The sequence below is a fragment of the Petaurus breviceps genome, unplaced genomic scaffold (assembly GCF_028583685.1).
Source record: "Petaurus breviceps papuanus isolate PSGF00001 unplaced genomic scaffold, PetGlider_PUasm1.0 91133, whole genome shotgun sequence".
NCBI classification, from domain to species: Eukaryota; Metazoa; Chordata; class Mammalia; order Diprotodontia; family Petauridae; genus Petaurus; species Petaurus breviceps.
The window spans coordinates 20,831,365-20,843,671 of record NW_027187419.1 but is presented as its reverse complement, the minus strand read 5'-3'; positions in this window follow the sequence as shown (position 1 = coordinate 20,843,671).

Genomic DNA, 12,307 nt, shown 5'->3' with positions numbered 1-12,307 from the left:
TTTCTGATTCCAAGTATAGAATTCCACTCACTGTGCAATCTAACTGCCTCATTTCTCTCACCTCTCCTCCTATTTTCTCCACCAAAACCCAAAGTGAATAGGTTGGCACGGTGGGGGAGAAAGGCATAGTTTATAAGATATATAGTGATTATGGCACAGTGCAAAGAGAATTGACTGTCATCAAAGGATATGACTTCAAATTCTACCTGTGAAACTCCCTATGTATACTAGGACATGACCTCCCTGATTCCCAGTTTCCTTATATGTAAAATGAGGGGGTTGAATTAGATGGCCTCTGAAGCTGCTTCTAGATTTAAATTTATGAGCCTTGGTGACTAGGAAAATCCTACTGGAGTTGGTTGGGACGGAGGGGGTGATTTCACTAAGGCTGAAGAGGAAGGAGATCTTTCTAATAGGACTGGTGGAGGGAATTTTTTTAGTTTCTTCTTTTTCCACTTCAAACCCTAGAGAATATCTTTGCATTATGTAGCTGTCAAGGAGTGTGTTTGGGTGTTCTTAATGGTCACCTAAAATTCTACAATAACAAAACGATTGTTTCGCTTTTACCACTCCACAATTTTGCATTTAAAAAAAATCAGATATCTCTTATCCACCAACTCAGATGTGGTATAGCTGGAGACTAATTAATCAAAAAGTACCTCTGCCAGTGGGGCAGTTAGGTGACTCAGTAGATAGAGTGCCAGCCCTGGAGTCAGGAAGATCTGAGTTCAAATCTGGCCTCAGACATTTACTATGTGACCCTGGGAGAGTCACTTAACCCTGTTAGCCTCAGTTCCCTCATCTGTAGAATGAACTGGAGAAGGAAATGGCAAATCATTCCAGTATCTTTGCCAAGAAAATCCCAAATGGAGTCATTAATCAACTGACCAACAACCCCTGCCAGTATTACTAGCTAGTTCAAGCATTTTTTGGAACATATTGCTTGAACATCTCTTTGACCAACACTAAGTTATTGGTGAGAGGTTACAAAAGAAATGAAAGCTAGGCATGGCCCATATCCTATAAGAATTTGAATTCTAGTTGGCAGTAGGGCAGTAACAGCTCTGTCACTGTTCAGCTTTTGGTGAATCATAAATTTACCTCATTGATCCTCTGGTTCTTCATCTATAAATTGAAAATGTTGGGCTAGGTGACTTTGAAGGTTGATTTGAATTCTAAATCTATGATGATTGCACATGCACATGAAACAATTGAGTGGTAATGATTATCAGTATTTGTGCATGTTTAAACATCAATATGGGTGGTATTCAAAAAAAATGATAAATGCTATAGGACTTTGGAGAAGGTAGCCATCAGTGATCCATATACACCTGAACAATCCAGTCATCTTCACAAAGGAAGTGAGACTTGAGGTGGGCCTTCCAAGATAAGAAGGATGTTTATGTGGTAGAGGAGATGGGAAGGATCATTCTAGGTAACAAAGAAACAACATGATCGAAGGCTGGGAAGTAGAAATGCACATGGTATATTTAGATAAAACTGAAGAAAGCAGTCTGTCTGGGGGTGGGGGAGACCCATATTGGGGAAGACAATAGGGAGGGTTCCATAAATATTTGTCAAAGGACTGAATTAGAATAGTACCAGATTGTTGAAGACCTTGAATAGTACCATATCAAGAAGGTTATACTCTACCATATAAGCATTAGAAGTCAATAGAGGTTTGGGAGCAAAAGACCGTTGTGATGAAAGTAGTCTTTCAGAAAGATTAGTTTTATGACTGTCCGATGGAGATGGAGAGATACTGGAGGCAATTCCAATAAACACTGTTCAACAAACACTGGCATGTAAGGCTTCTACTATGTGCCGAACGTTGTGCTAGGTGGTGATGTAGATAAAGATAGAAGAAAAAAACAGTTCATACCTTCAAGGAGTTTAATATCCAGTAGGAAAGATAAAAGGTAAATAAATAATTAATGTAATACAGTTTAGATATTATATACATATAGAAGAGGTCCAACAATGTAGTATAGAGATTGTAGAGCATAATATTAAGGGGATTTAAGATCTTCCCCACCCATGAATAGGCCTCAGGTGGGAGCCCATTAAGGGAAGCTTGCTTAGGGGAGGCTTGCTTGTAGGAAGGCTTTCACACCTCTTGTTAATTTCTAATTAGGCACTGAGCCACAGTGAGCCCTCTGGCTCCAAACAGAGTGTATATATGTGTGTGTGTGTGTGTGTGTGTGTGTGTGTGTGTACATATACATATACATATATTCTGAGGTTAGCATTTTACGTTGTGGCTCACCCATTGGAAGAATGTTTGTGTGATGTAGCCAGATGAGACTCTGGGTAGCCATTAAGGAGCCTCTTGGCTTTGAAAAACCAAGATGTTAGTATTTCACTCTCTGGTAACTATGTATGCATTGTCTTGGTCAGACAGTTGGATCTGTCTGTTGATCTGTGCTAATTTCTCAGACAGTTAGAACCCCTGTCTGTTGGTCTTTATTTCTGTAATGGTAATTTGAGGACCCCTGTTTGTAATGGCAAGTTAGCAGGTACTTAGCACTTAGTAATTCATCAAGCCTCTGTTGGGGAAACAGAAGGTATAAATTCCTGTCTCCTGTTACTTTAGTAACAGGAAGGGGTTGGCTAAAACAGGAAGCTAATGCTGTGTGTATATAAGAAAAGCCCCAGAGAGGCACAGTCAGAATTTCTTGGAACCAGCATCTGGTGGCAGAGAAACTACAGAAGAGAGACTGAAGAACTGAACCAGAATTTCCTGAGAACTTGTCATGATGGAGCTTCTTCTGAACAGGAGCCTGGAGTCCCAGAACCTGGAGCCCAGGTGACTGAGGAAGCATGACTGGGATGCTGAGACTTTGTTTGTGTCTTGGTTGAACCTTGAATTCCCTGGAGCAGAAATTGTGAAGGATCTGACATGGATCAGACCCTGTGAACTTCAGTGTGGAGCAGGACCTACCCAGAGAGCTGAACAAGGAACTAGGAGCTGTCTGCCATTGAACCCAGGTGACAGTCTGGTGAATCCAGGTAGAATCTGGGAGCATGGAAGAGGATCCAGGGAATCTGAGAACTGGCCCCAAGTCAAGATGAAAAGACCTCACCCTGGGTACTGAGTAATGATGAAATTATAATTTACTAGTTACCTAGGGGTGGAGGGTCTATATCTTCTATTGTACTTAGTGATTAATGATACCTAGTAATTGATTGCTGAATAAGTGACTGACAGTTAACTTAAGACTTTGCCCTATGAGTGGAAGACTTTGACTATTGTACTTTGAGATGATAGTTCTTTGTTCTAAATATTATGACCATTTTGGTGAAAACTATGTGGCCATTTTAATGATAAGCTGTTGTGCTGTAATAAGTTGTAATATTGTGAATGCTATACCTTGATTTTCTGTGAATGTTTTGCTTTGATTTGTTATGGAATAAATAGTGTTCACTATACAGTGTAATCATAACTCTAAAAGCTGTTCATAGTAGCATTCTTCTGGAAAGCTGCTTGTGCATCGCATTACAATTTCTCTGCTTATATTTTCTCTTTTTGTATTTTCTCTGAAGTTCAGGGTGTTGACTTTTTCCCCTGAACTAATGAATGTAATTAAAAAGATGTTGTTAACCCATTGAACAGATATCTTTCCTAGTAAAGCAGATCTAAGAATCTGTGCTAGCAGCCATCCTGGGTGTACCAGTGTGGTTGCCACTACAGAGAGGAGGGACACACTTATGGTTATGGGATCAGGAAAGTATTCAAAATGAAGTATCACTCAATTTGACCTTGAGGGAAGGAGGAAATTTTAACAGGTGGAGATATGGGGCAGAGTCAGGGGGAAGAGAAAGGAATCAACCCAGGCAGTTAGAAGACTGTTATATAGTTTAGGCATGAATGACAGTAATAATAATGGGAGCTTGCATTTCTATGGCACTTTATAATATATAAAATAATTTACATATAATATCTCATTTAATTCTTACAAGCATCCTATAGTAGGTAATAAAATAATAATAATTATTTACTAGACAAAGGTTCTTAAATTTGGTGGGGTAAGGAGTTGTGAATCTCTTTGAGAGTCTGGTGAAGGCTAAGAACCCCTTTTAAGAATAATGTTTTTAAATGGATAAACTATATAGGATTATAAAGGAAACAAATTATATAAAGTTATCAAAACATTTTTTTAAAAACTAGACAAGTTTATAGACCCTGCGTTAAGAATCCTTGCCTAAACTGTAAGCCATATGAGGAAATTCTTCTCGACCCCTGTCACCTTGCTCTATCCATAGTAGGTGCTTTAAAATGTTTGTTGAATCATGTTTTTTATTTGGAAAAAGAAGCTCAGAGAAAGAAGCAACTTTCTCATAGGTACACAGCTTGCAAGGGTCAGAGACAAGATTAAAATCCTGAGCCCATCTTGTAAAAATTAATGCTAAAAATTGTCTTATATGTAATTGGGGAAAAAATAAAATGCTATTTAAAAAATAAAACCCTGAGCCACTGACTCCAAGTCCAACATTCTTTCTACTCATGCTACCTCCCTTAACATTGGAGAAACTCTTGAGGTCGAGTCATCACTCTGCTACTAACTCTTGCTGACATACAACAACATTTGAAGAAGTCTTTTTGCTTCTTGATTTCCTCATCAATATTTTGCAATAGTCATACTTATATTTCATAAAGGGGTGTTGTAAAAATTCATTAAATGCTTATAAAGAGCTTTGCACTTCTTTTATGAAAGATGCTATTAGAAGTGCAGAGTAGTTTCATCATAAGAAGTATGTAAATAATATTTTAAATAGAAACTCTAAAGTCTAGTTCTGATTTGATCCAGCAATACCACCACTAAGTCTGTGTCCCAAAGAGATCATAAATGGGGGGGAGGGCTAGATGGCACAGTGAATAGAGCACTGGCCCTGGAGTCAGAAGGACCTGAGTTCAAATCTGGCATCAGACATTTAACACTTACTAGCTGTGTGACCTTGGGCAAATCACTTAACCCCAATTGCCCTGTCCTCCCTCCTCCAAAAACAAAAAAAAAAGCAAAGAGAGAGACAGAGAGAGATAGATCATAAAAAGGAAAAAGGACCTGCCTGTGCAAGAATATCTACAGCATCCCTTTTTCTGGTGGCAAAATCTTGGAAACTGAGGGAATGTCCCTCAATCAGGTAATGGCTGAACAAGCTGAGGTATATGAATGTAAGGGATTTCTATTGTGCAGTAAGAAGTAAGTAAGTAATAAATAATAAATAATAAAATAAAATAAATAAATAAATAAATAAATAAAAATAATAAATAAGTGCAGTAAGAAGAGCAGGCAGATTTCAGAAAAACCTGGAAAGACTTGTATGAACTGATGCAAAGTGAAATGAGTAGAACCAGGAAAATGTTGTATGCAGTATTAGCAACTCTGTGTGATGATCAACTATGAATGACTCAGCTCTTCTCAGTAACAAAATGATCCAAGACAAGTACAAAGGACTCACAAAAGAAATGCTGTCCACATCCTGTTCAAGAACTATGGGCTCTGAATGCAGATCAAAGCATACTTTTTTCACTTACTTTATTCTTTTTCATGGTTTTTCCTTTTGATCTGCTTCTTCTTTTACAACTGTGACTAATATGGAAATGTTTTGCATGATAGCACATGTATAACCTATATCAAATTGACTACCATTTTCAGAAGAAGGATGAGGGAGGAGAGAGAACAACTTAGAACTTAGAATCTTGTAAAAAAAATTGAATGCTAAAAATTGTCTTGATATGAATTGCGAAAAACACTGTTAAAAAAGTATTGTTTATGCATGACTAAACCATCCCTTTCTCTTAAAAGATATATCCTCCCTTGAGTTCATAAATTATCCCTATGGAAAAGAAAAATCCATGCATCCAATAAAAATAGCAGCTAGATTGGTAGCCAAGATTTGTATGAACAGACAACAAATGCAAGTAGTTTTATTGGCCAAATTGTAATGCTATTCTGAAAATACTAGGTCATCACAGAATTTACTATTAGATTCTATTTAAGTAGTACCCAGTTATCAGTAGCATCACCACCACCATCATCATCATCATAGCTAACATTTATATAGCACCCACTATGCACCAGGCACTATGCTAAGAGCTTTATAGTTATTATCTCATTTGATCCACACAGCAGCCCTGAGAGGTTGGTGCTATTATCATTCCCATTTTATAGATGAAAAAACTGAGGCAAACAGAAGTCACTTGCCCAGAAACATATAGCTATTAAGTGCCTGAGACTGGATTTTAACTCAGATCTCCCTAACTCCAGGCCCCATGCTCCGAACACTATGGTTCCACTTAGCTTCCTATTATATACTGCAGACAGGGCCATCTCCAGTCATCCTGATCTTTATCTTGCCACTGGACCCAGATGGCTCTGGAGGAGAAAGTGAGGCTGGTGCCTTTGCATAGTCTTCTGTCACTTGGTCCTCTTTGAGAATAAAAGACAAGGAAGAACAACAATATTATATATTTATACATTGCCTATTCTATATATCATTGTATACTTTTGAGGAAGGCAGCAATTGGAGGCAGTATAAAGTAGTAGATAGAGAACTGACCTCAAAACCAAGAAGACCTAAGTCCCATTACTGACATGTTCTGGCTGTGTGACCCTGAGCATCATTCAACCTCTCAATGCTTTGAGAAATTTTTTAAGACTTTCGTTGGTAGAGGGAGTTTCTTCACCCAAGAGTTCCCTATACCAAGGAAATCACAGATTCAGTTCCTATTCCTATTCTACATCAGTAGAGACTAAATCAGGATCTTCCCCCAGAACGAACTTATCATCATCATTAATATTATTATCATCATCAGTTCTCTGAGAGGTAACTGGTTGTCCTTTCTCACCTAGTATATTGTCACAATTCAAAGGTGAATAATACTATCAAAGGTCTCATGAACCTCTCTCCCCATCCTGAGATTTGCACATACTGTAATCCTCTACCCCGAATCTGGAGTTCCAAAGCTAAGGATAGAACCCACATGAAGCATTACAATTCATATGGAAGAACAATTCAGCATGGAACCTAATGCCATTGGGGTCTGTGGGTATAACTTCTTGTCATGTCACAGGACCCTTGAAATAACACTGAAATGATTATCTAACCCATTATGTTTCTTCAGAATCACCTTGTACCTAGCTTGCAAGTCATTGGCACTAGTGGGCTTCAAGTACTGCTTTTCCATATATTGCCTGACATTAGAAAATTTAGTTACCTGCAATCAAGTCAAATCAATAAGAATTTATTAAGTATTTACTCTGTCAGGCACTCTGCTGTGCTGAAAATACTAATATAAGCAAAAGAAAGTCTCTGCTCTCCAGAAGCTTATATTTCAGCAACTAGTGACAGCTATTCATGAAGGACAGTTATCCCTTCCACATCTTGACTCTTCCTAGCCCAGTTTCACTATATTGTGGATCGGCACAAGAAATTAAATGGGAATTTTAAGGGAGTTTTGTAGAAGCTACAGACGGCACGTGAAGACCAGCAGACAACATAGAAAAAGTCAGGAAATTCAGAAATGCATAAAATATAGGTATCATATTATATAATATCAACCCCAAGTTTATAATAAGGTACTGTAAATACCCCACAAAATAAAAAGAAAAAAATCAGACTTCTTCTCTGATATGAAGGGAGGGTCAAAAAGTTTTATGTGAATTTTCCAGATCATTGGGATACCACACCCCTAATCCTACCAATGTGGGAGGCAGAATTGTATTTACTATGTGCCAAGCATTATGCTAAGCTCTAGAAATACAAATACACACACACACACACACACGTTCCTGCTCTCAAAGAGCTTACATTCTAATGGGAGAAAATAACACATGAAAGGAAAACTGAAAGGTACAGTGAGGGGGAAAAACAGAAAAGGTCAGGAAAATCAGGAGTTAAGCCCAGAGAAGAATGAAGGCATGACTGCCCATAGTGCTTTCCTTAAAATAGTACTTCTGGGAGTAGATACTTTTATGATATTACAATATTATCTCAGGGGCAGCCGTAGCTCAGCGAGTAAGAGCACCGGCTCCAGTGTCGGGATGACCTGGATCAAATCCAGGCTCAGATACTCAGCATCACACCCAGAAATAACTGGCCGTGTAACCTTGAGCAAGTTACTTAACCCCAATTGCTTAAAAAATATATGTGTGTGTGTATATATATATACATGTAATCTCTTTGCCTGTGTTTTGTAGGGTTTTTTAAAAAAAACATAAATGAATGCTACACTTATGAAAGATTTTTTTTTGCTCTTATTGAGATAATCATATGATTTAGTATGTTTTTATTTTTAATGTGATTGGTGGTGTTTATTGTTCCCTACTATAAATCCAACTTTACATAATGAATGATATCTTGAAAAAGTTATTGTACTCCATTCAACAAAATTTTACTTTAAATTTTTCCATAGTCATCAATTATATTGGTCTGTAATGCTTCTGTGCTTTTCCTGGCTTGGGCATTAGGATTATATTTGTCTCTTTAAAGTAAGCTGGTGAAGTGCTTCCTTTCTCAATTGTTGGGAATATTGTGTATAGTATGGGTGATGGTTACTCCTTAAGTTTGATAGTATTCTTCTGTGACTCCATCAAGACCAGGAGTACCCCCTTACCCCCAACTTCTTTGGAAGTTCCTTTGCAGCTAGTTCTACTTTGTTTTCTCAGACTGGTTATTTAAGTTCACTGTTTGATCTTCTGTCAGTCTGCATATTTTATATTTTTCAAAATATTTTGATATTTCTTTTTGTTTTCTTAGTTTATGTTCCTTTTGTTTCTTCTAGTTTTGTTGTGATATCACCTTGGTTCATTTTCTATTTTGTTGGTTTGATTTTCTGAGAGAAAGAAAAAAATTCTCTTCCTTTTTAACTGGATTGGCTAAAAGTTTATTAATTTTATTAGTCTTTTCCAAAAGCCAGTATTTAGTTTTATTTATCACATTCTGCTGTTTAGTTTTGGTTTTGGTTTGGTTTCCAGGTTATCTATTTCTCCTCTAATCTTTAAATATCACTTCCTCTGAGATTATTTTAAGTGAGTTGGCTTCTAAATTTTTAAATGCATATTTAGTTTATTAATTCTTTCCTTTTCTATTTCACTAGTATATGTTTATTTGTAGAGCTATGGTGTTTCCCCTTCCTTAAGTATGTTGTGAAAATTTTAGCATGTTGTAATATTGTTGTAAATTTCTTTAAAATAATTATTGTTCCTATAATTTGTTCTTAGACTCACTCTTTATTTAGTATTTCATTACAAAGTCTCCATTTGTGTCTGTGTCTTTTGTTTGTGATCCCTGAAGTGACTATTATGCCATGGTCTTTAAAGGATGCATTTATTCTTTCTACCTTTTTGCATTTGTTTAAACTATCTCACTCATAATACTTGGTCAATATTTCTAAAATTTCCAAAAGTTTGAAGGTTATGCTAAGAGAATATGTATAAGCTCTGGCAAATATAGATCCAGTATTAGTTTACAGGCCTACTGTTTAAGGAGCAGCCGAGCAAATTTTGAAGTGGATAATAATGAACTTGGCTATAGTGAGTAACTTAAGTACAGCAACTCTTGAAGACCAACATACTAAATCATAAAAGGAATTGCAATATACATCATTGGAGGGAACATTGAAACTAACAAAATCATAGATCCTTAAAATACTGAAATGCTACTAAAAAATCCCAAGAAAGGACAAATCAAAAACTAGAAAACACATCAAGAACACTAATATTAACAGAGATATGTTTTTTCCCCTCACTAAATGGGCAAGTTTAGGAACAATTTGATCTCACCTTTGGAATCTATGACAAGAGGGTATACTAAAGGTCACTCTGCTAGTTTTAATGTTCATGATGCCCTGTATTAAACAAAAGGGAATCCAAAAGTATATCTGGAACACATTTTGGTTGATATTCTTCATAGAGAAAGAAAAAAATGCAAACATTTTAGCATCAGTTTAGGCAAAATTTGGGGAGATGGAGAAACAAATTGAACATGAATAATATATTGTATCAGTATTTTTTGCATTCAGTACCAAGTCCTTAATGGAACATAGTTCCCTCTTCTGGAAAAGAGGTAATGAATTGCCAGTTTATGTTAGGCACTGTAAATGACTATGGGAATTTATATTGTGGGATCTTTGGAATAACAAGTGCTCATTGGAAGGTTTCTTTTTTTTTCTTTCAATATGACTTTTTTTCTGAAGTGTTATGAATGGACCAGTGACAGATATGCTATGGGAATGTAGGCACATTAGTACATCATTATTAGAACTGCTAGTTCAATTATTATGCATAATGATTTAGAATTGTGCACTAAAAATGATTAAACTCTTCATTCCCCTTTACACAGCCACCACACTACTTGATCATATGTCCTAAGGAAATAAAAGATAGAAACAAAGGTCCAACTTTATGCCAAACAGCATTCCTAGGAACACTCATGGTAGCAAGGATCTGGAAAGAAAGTAAGTATTCACTGATTGTGGAATAGTTGATCAAGCTATAGTTTATAGATTAAGAAATGACAAATAGGAATTGAAAGAATCATGGGAAGATTTTTATGAACAGAAAAAGGAAAATAAGTAGAACAAGAAGAAAAATATATCCAATGACTCAACAATATATGTGAAAAGAACAATGGAAGAAAAGAAAACAAATTCTGAGTAATTGAAAAACCAACACTATTCATGCAGAGAATAAGAAATATATTTCTTTCCTCTCAGCAGAAAGCCAGCAAAATGTAATATTTTTTGTCTGATGTGGCATTAAGAATAATAGCTATAGTACTATAACATTTATATAATGTCTACTGTGTGCCAGACACGATGGTGAGCATTTTACAAATATCTCCCTTGATCTTCAAGACAACCCTGGGAGTCAGGTATTATTATCCCCATTTTAAAGCTAAGAAAACTGAGGCAAGAAGCAGTTAATTGCCTCATCCAAGATCACATACATAGTAAGTGACTGAGATCAGATTTGAACTCAGGTCTTTCTGACTCTAGGCTCAGTGATCTTTCCCCTGAGCAACCTAGCTGCCTAGCTAGTCAATATATACCATGATTTTCCTTCATAGTTTTTCTTTGTTACCAAGGAAAGTCCTTGTAAAGTCAAGCACATACAACTTTCCAGAAGACTGCTGCTGTGAATAGCTTTTAAGGTTCTAATTACACACTATAGTGAACTCTCTATTTATTCAGTAACAAACTAAGCCAAACATTCACAAAAATTAAAATACAGCATTCAGAATGTTATGGCATAACAACTTATCACTAAAATGGCCACATAGTTTTCACCAGTGGTCACATAGCTTTAAGCAAAAGATAACATTCATTTAGTAACACAATCATTTAATAAGTCCTTAATTCAATCTTAATTGACACAAAGTACAAAGGTCAAAGTCTTTCACCCCAGGTCACATTTTCTTAATCTCTCCAATCAAAAAGTCTTCTTTCTTCTTGATTGGGGATTAGTTTCCAATCATCCTTAATTAGTAAGTCCTTAACTCAATCTTATAATTGTAAAGGTCAAAGTTCTTCACTCCTAGTAAATCATGATCTTCTCAGTTTGCATTAAATAACCAAGGAGGGGTCTTTTCATCTTAACTCGAGGCTGGCTCTTTGCTTCCATGGTTCCCCTTCCATGGTCCCAGCTCCTGCCAGCTCCTTGTTGTCCAGCTCCTTGTCCATTTCCTCTTCCATACTGAAGCTCACAGTGTCTGGTCCACCTCAAGTCCTTTACAATTTCTGTTCCTGGGAAGATAAAGCTTAACAAAGTCACAATAACATTCATTAACATTGCCAGCATCCTCATCAATTTACTTTCTGCCTGTGAAATCAACATAGACCCAACAACAAGGTCTGAGGAATCAGCACAAATCATTAGTATAGAGCCAGGACCTCTTAAAATGTCAGCAAGACCCTCCTCCAGGATTTCTGTAAACATACAAGAAAATTGCTTGCAGGGCTTCTGAACCAGCAGCAAGGTCCCAGGGCTTCTGTAACAACAAGCACCATCCACTATCAGCAGTAGAATATCTCTCTCTCTCTCTCTCTCTCTCTCTCTCTCTCTCTCTCTCTCTCTGTCTCTCTCTGTCTCTGTCTCTCTCTCTCTCTGTCTCTCTGTCTCTGTCTCTCTCTGTCTCTCTGTCTCTCTCTCTGTCTCTCTCTGTCTGTCTCTCTCTCTCTCTCTCTGTCTCTCTGTCTGTCTCTCTCTGTCTCTCTCTCTCTCTGTCTGTCTGTCTCTCTCTCTCTCTGTCTGTCTCTCTCTCTCTCTCTGTCTCTCTCTCTCTCTGTCTCTCTCTCTCTGTCTCT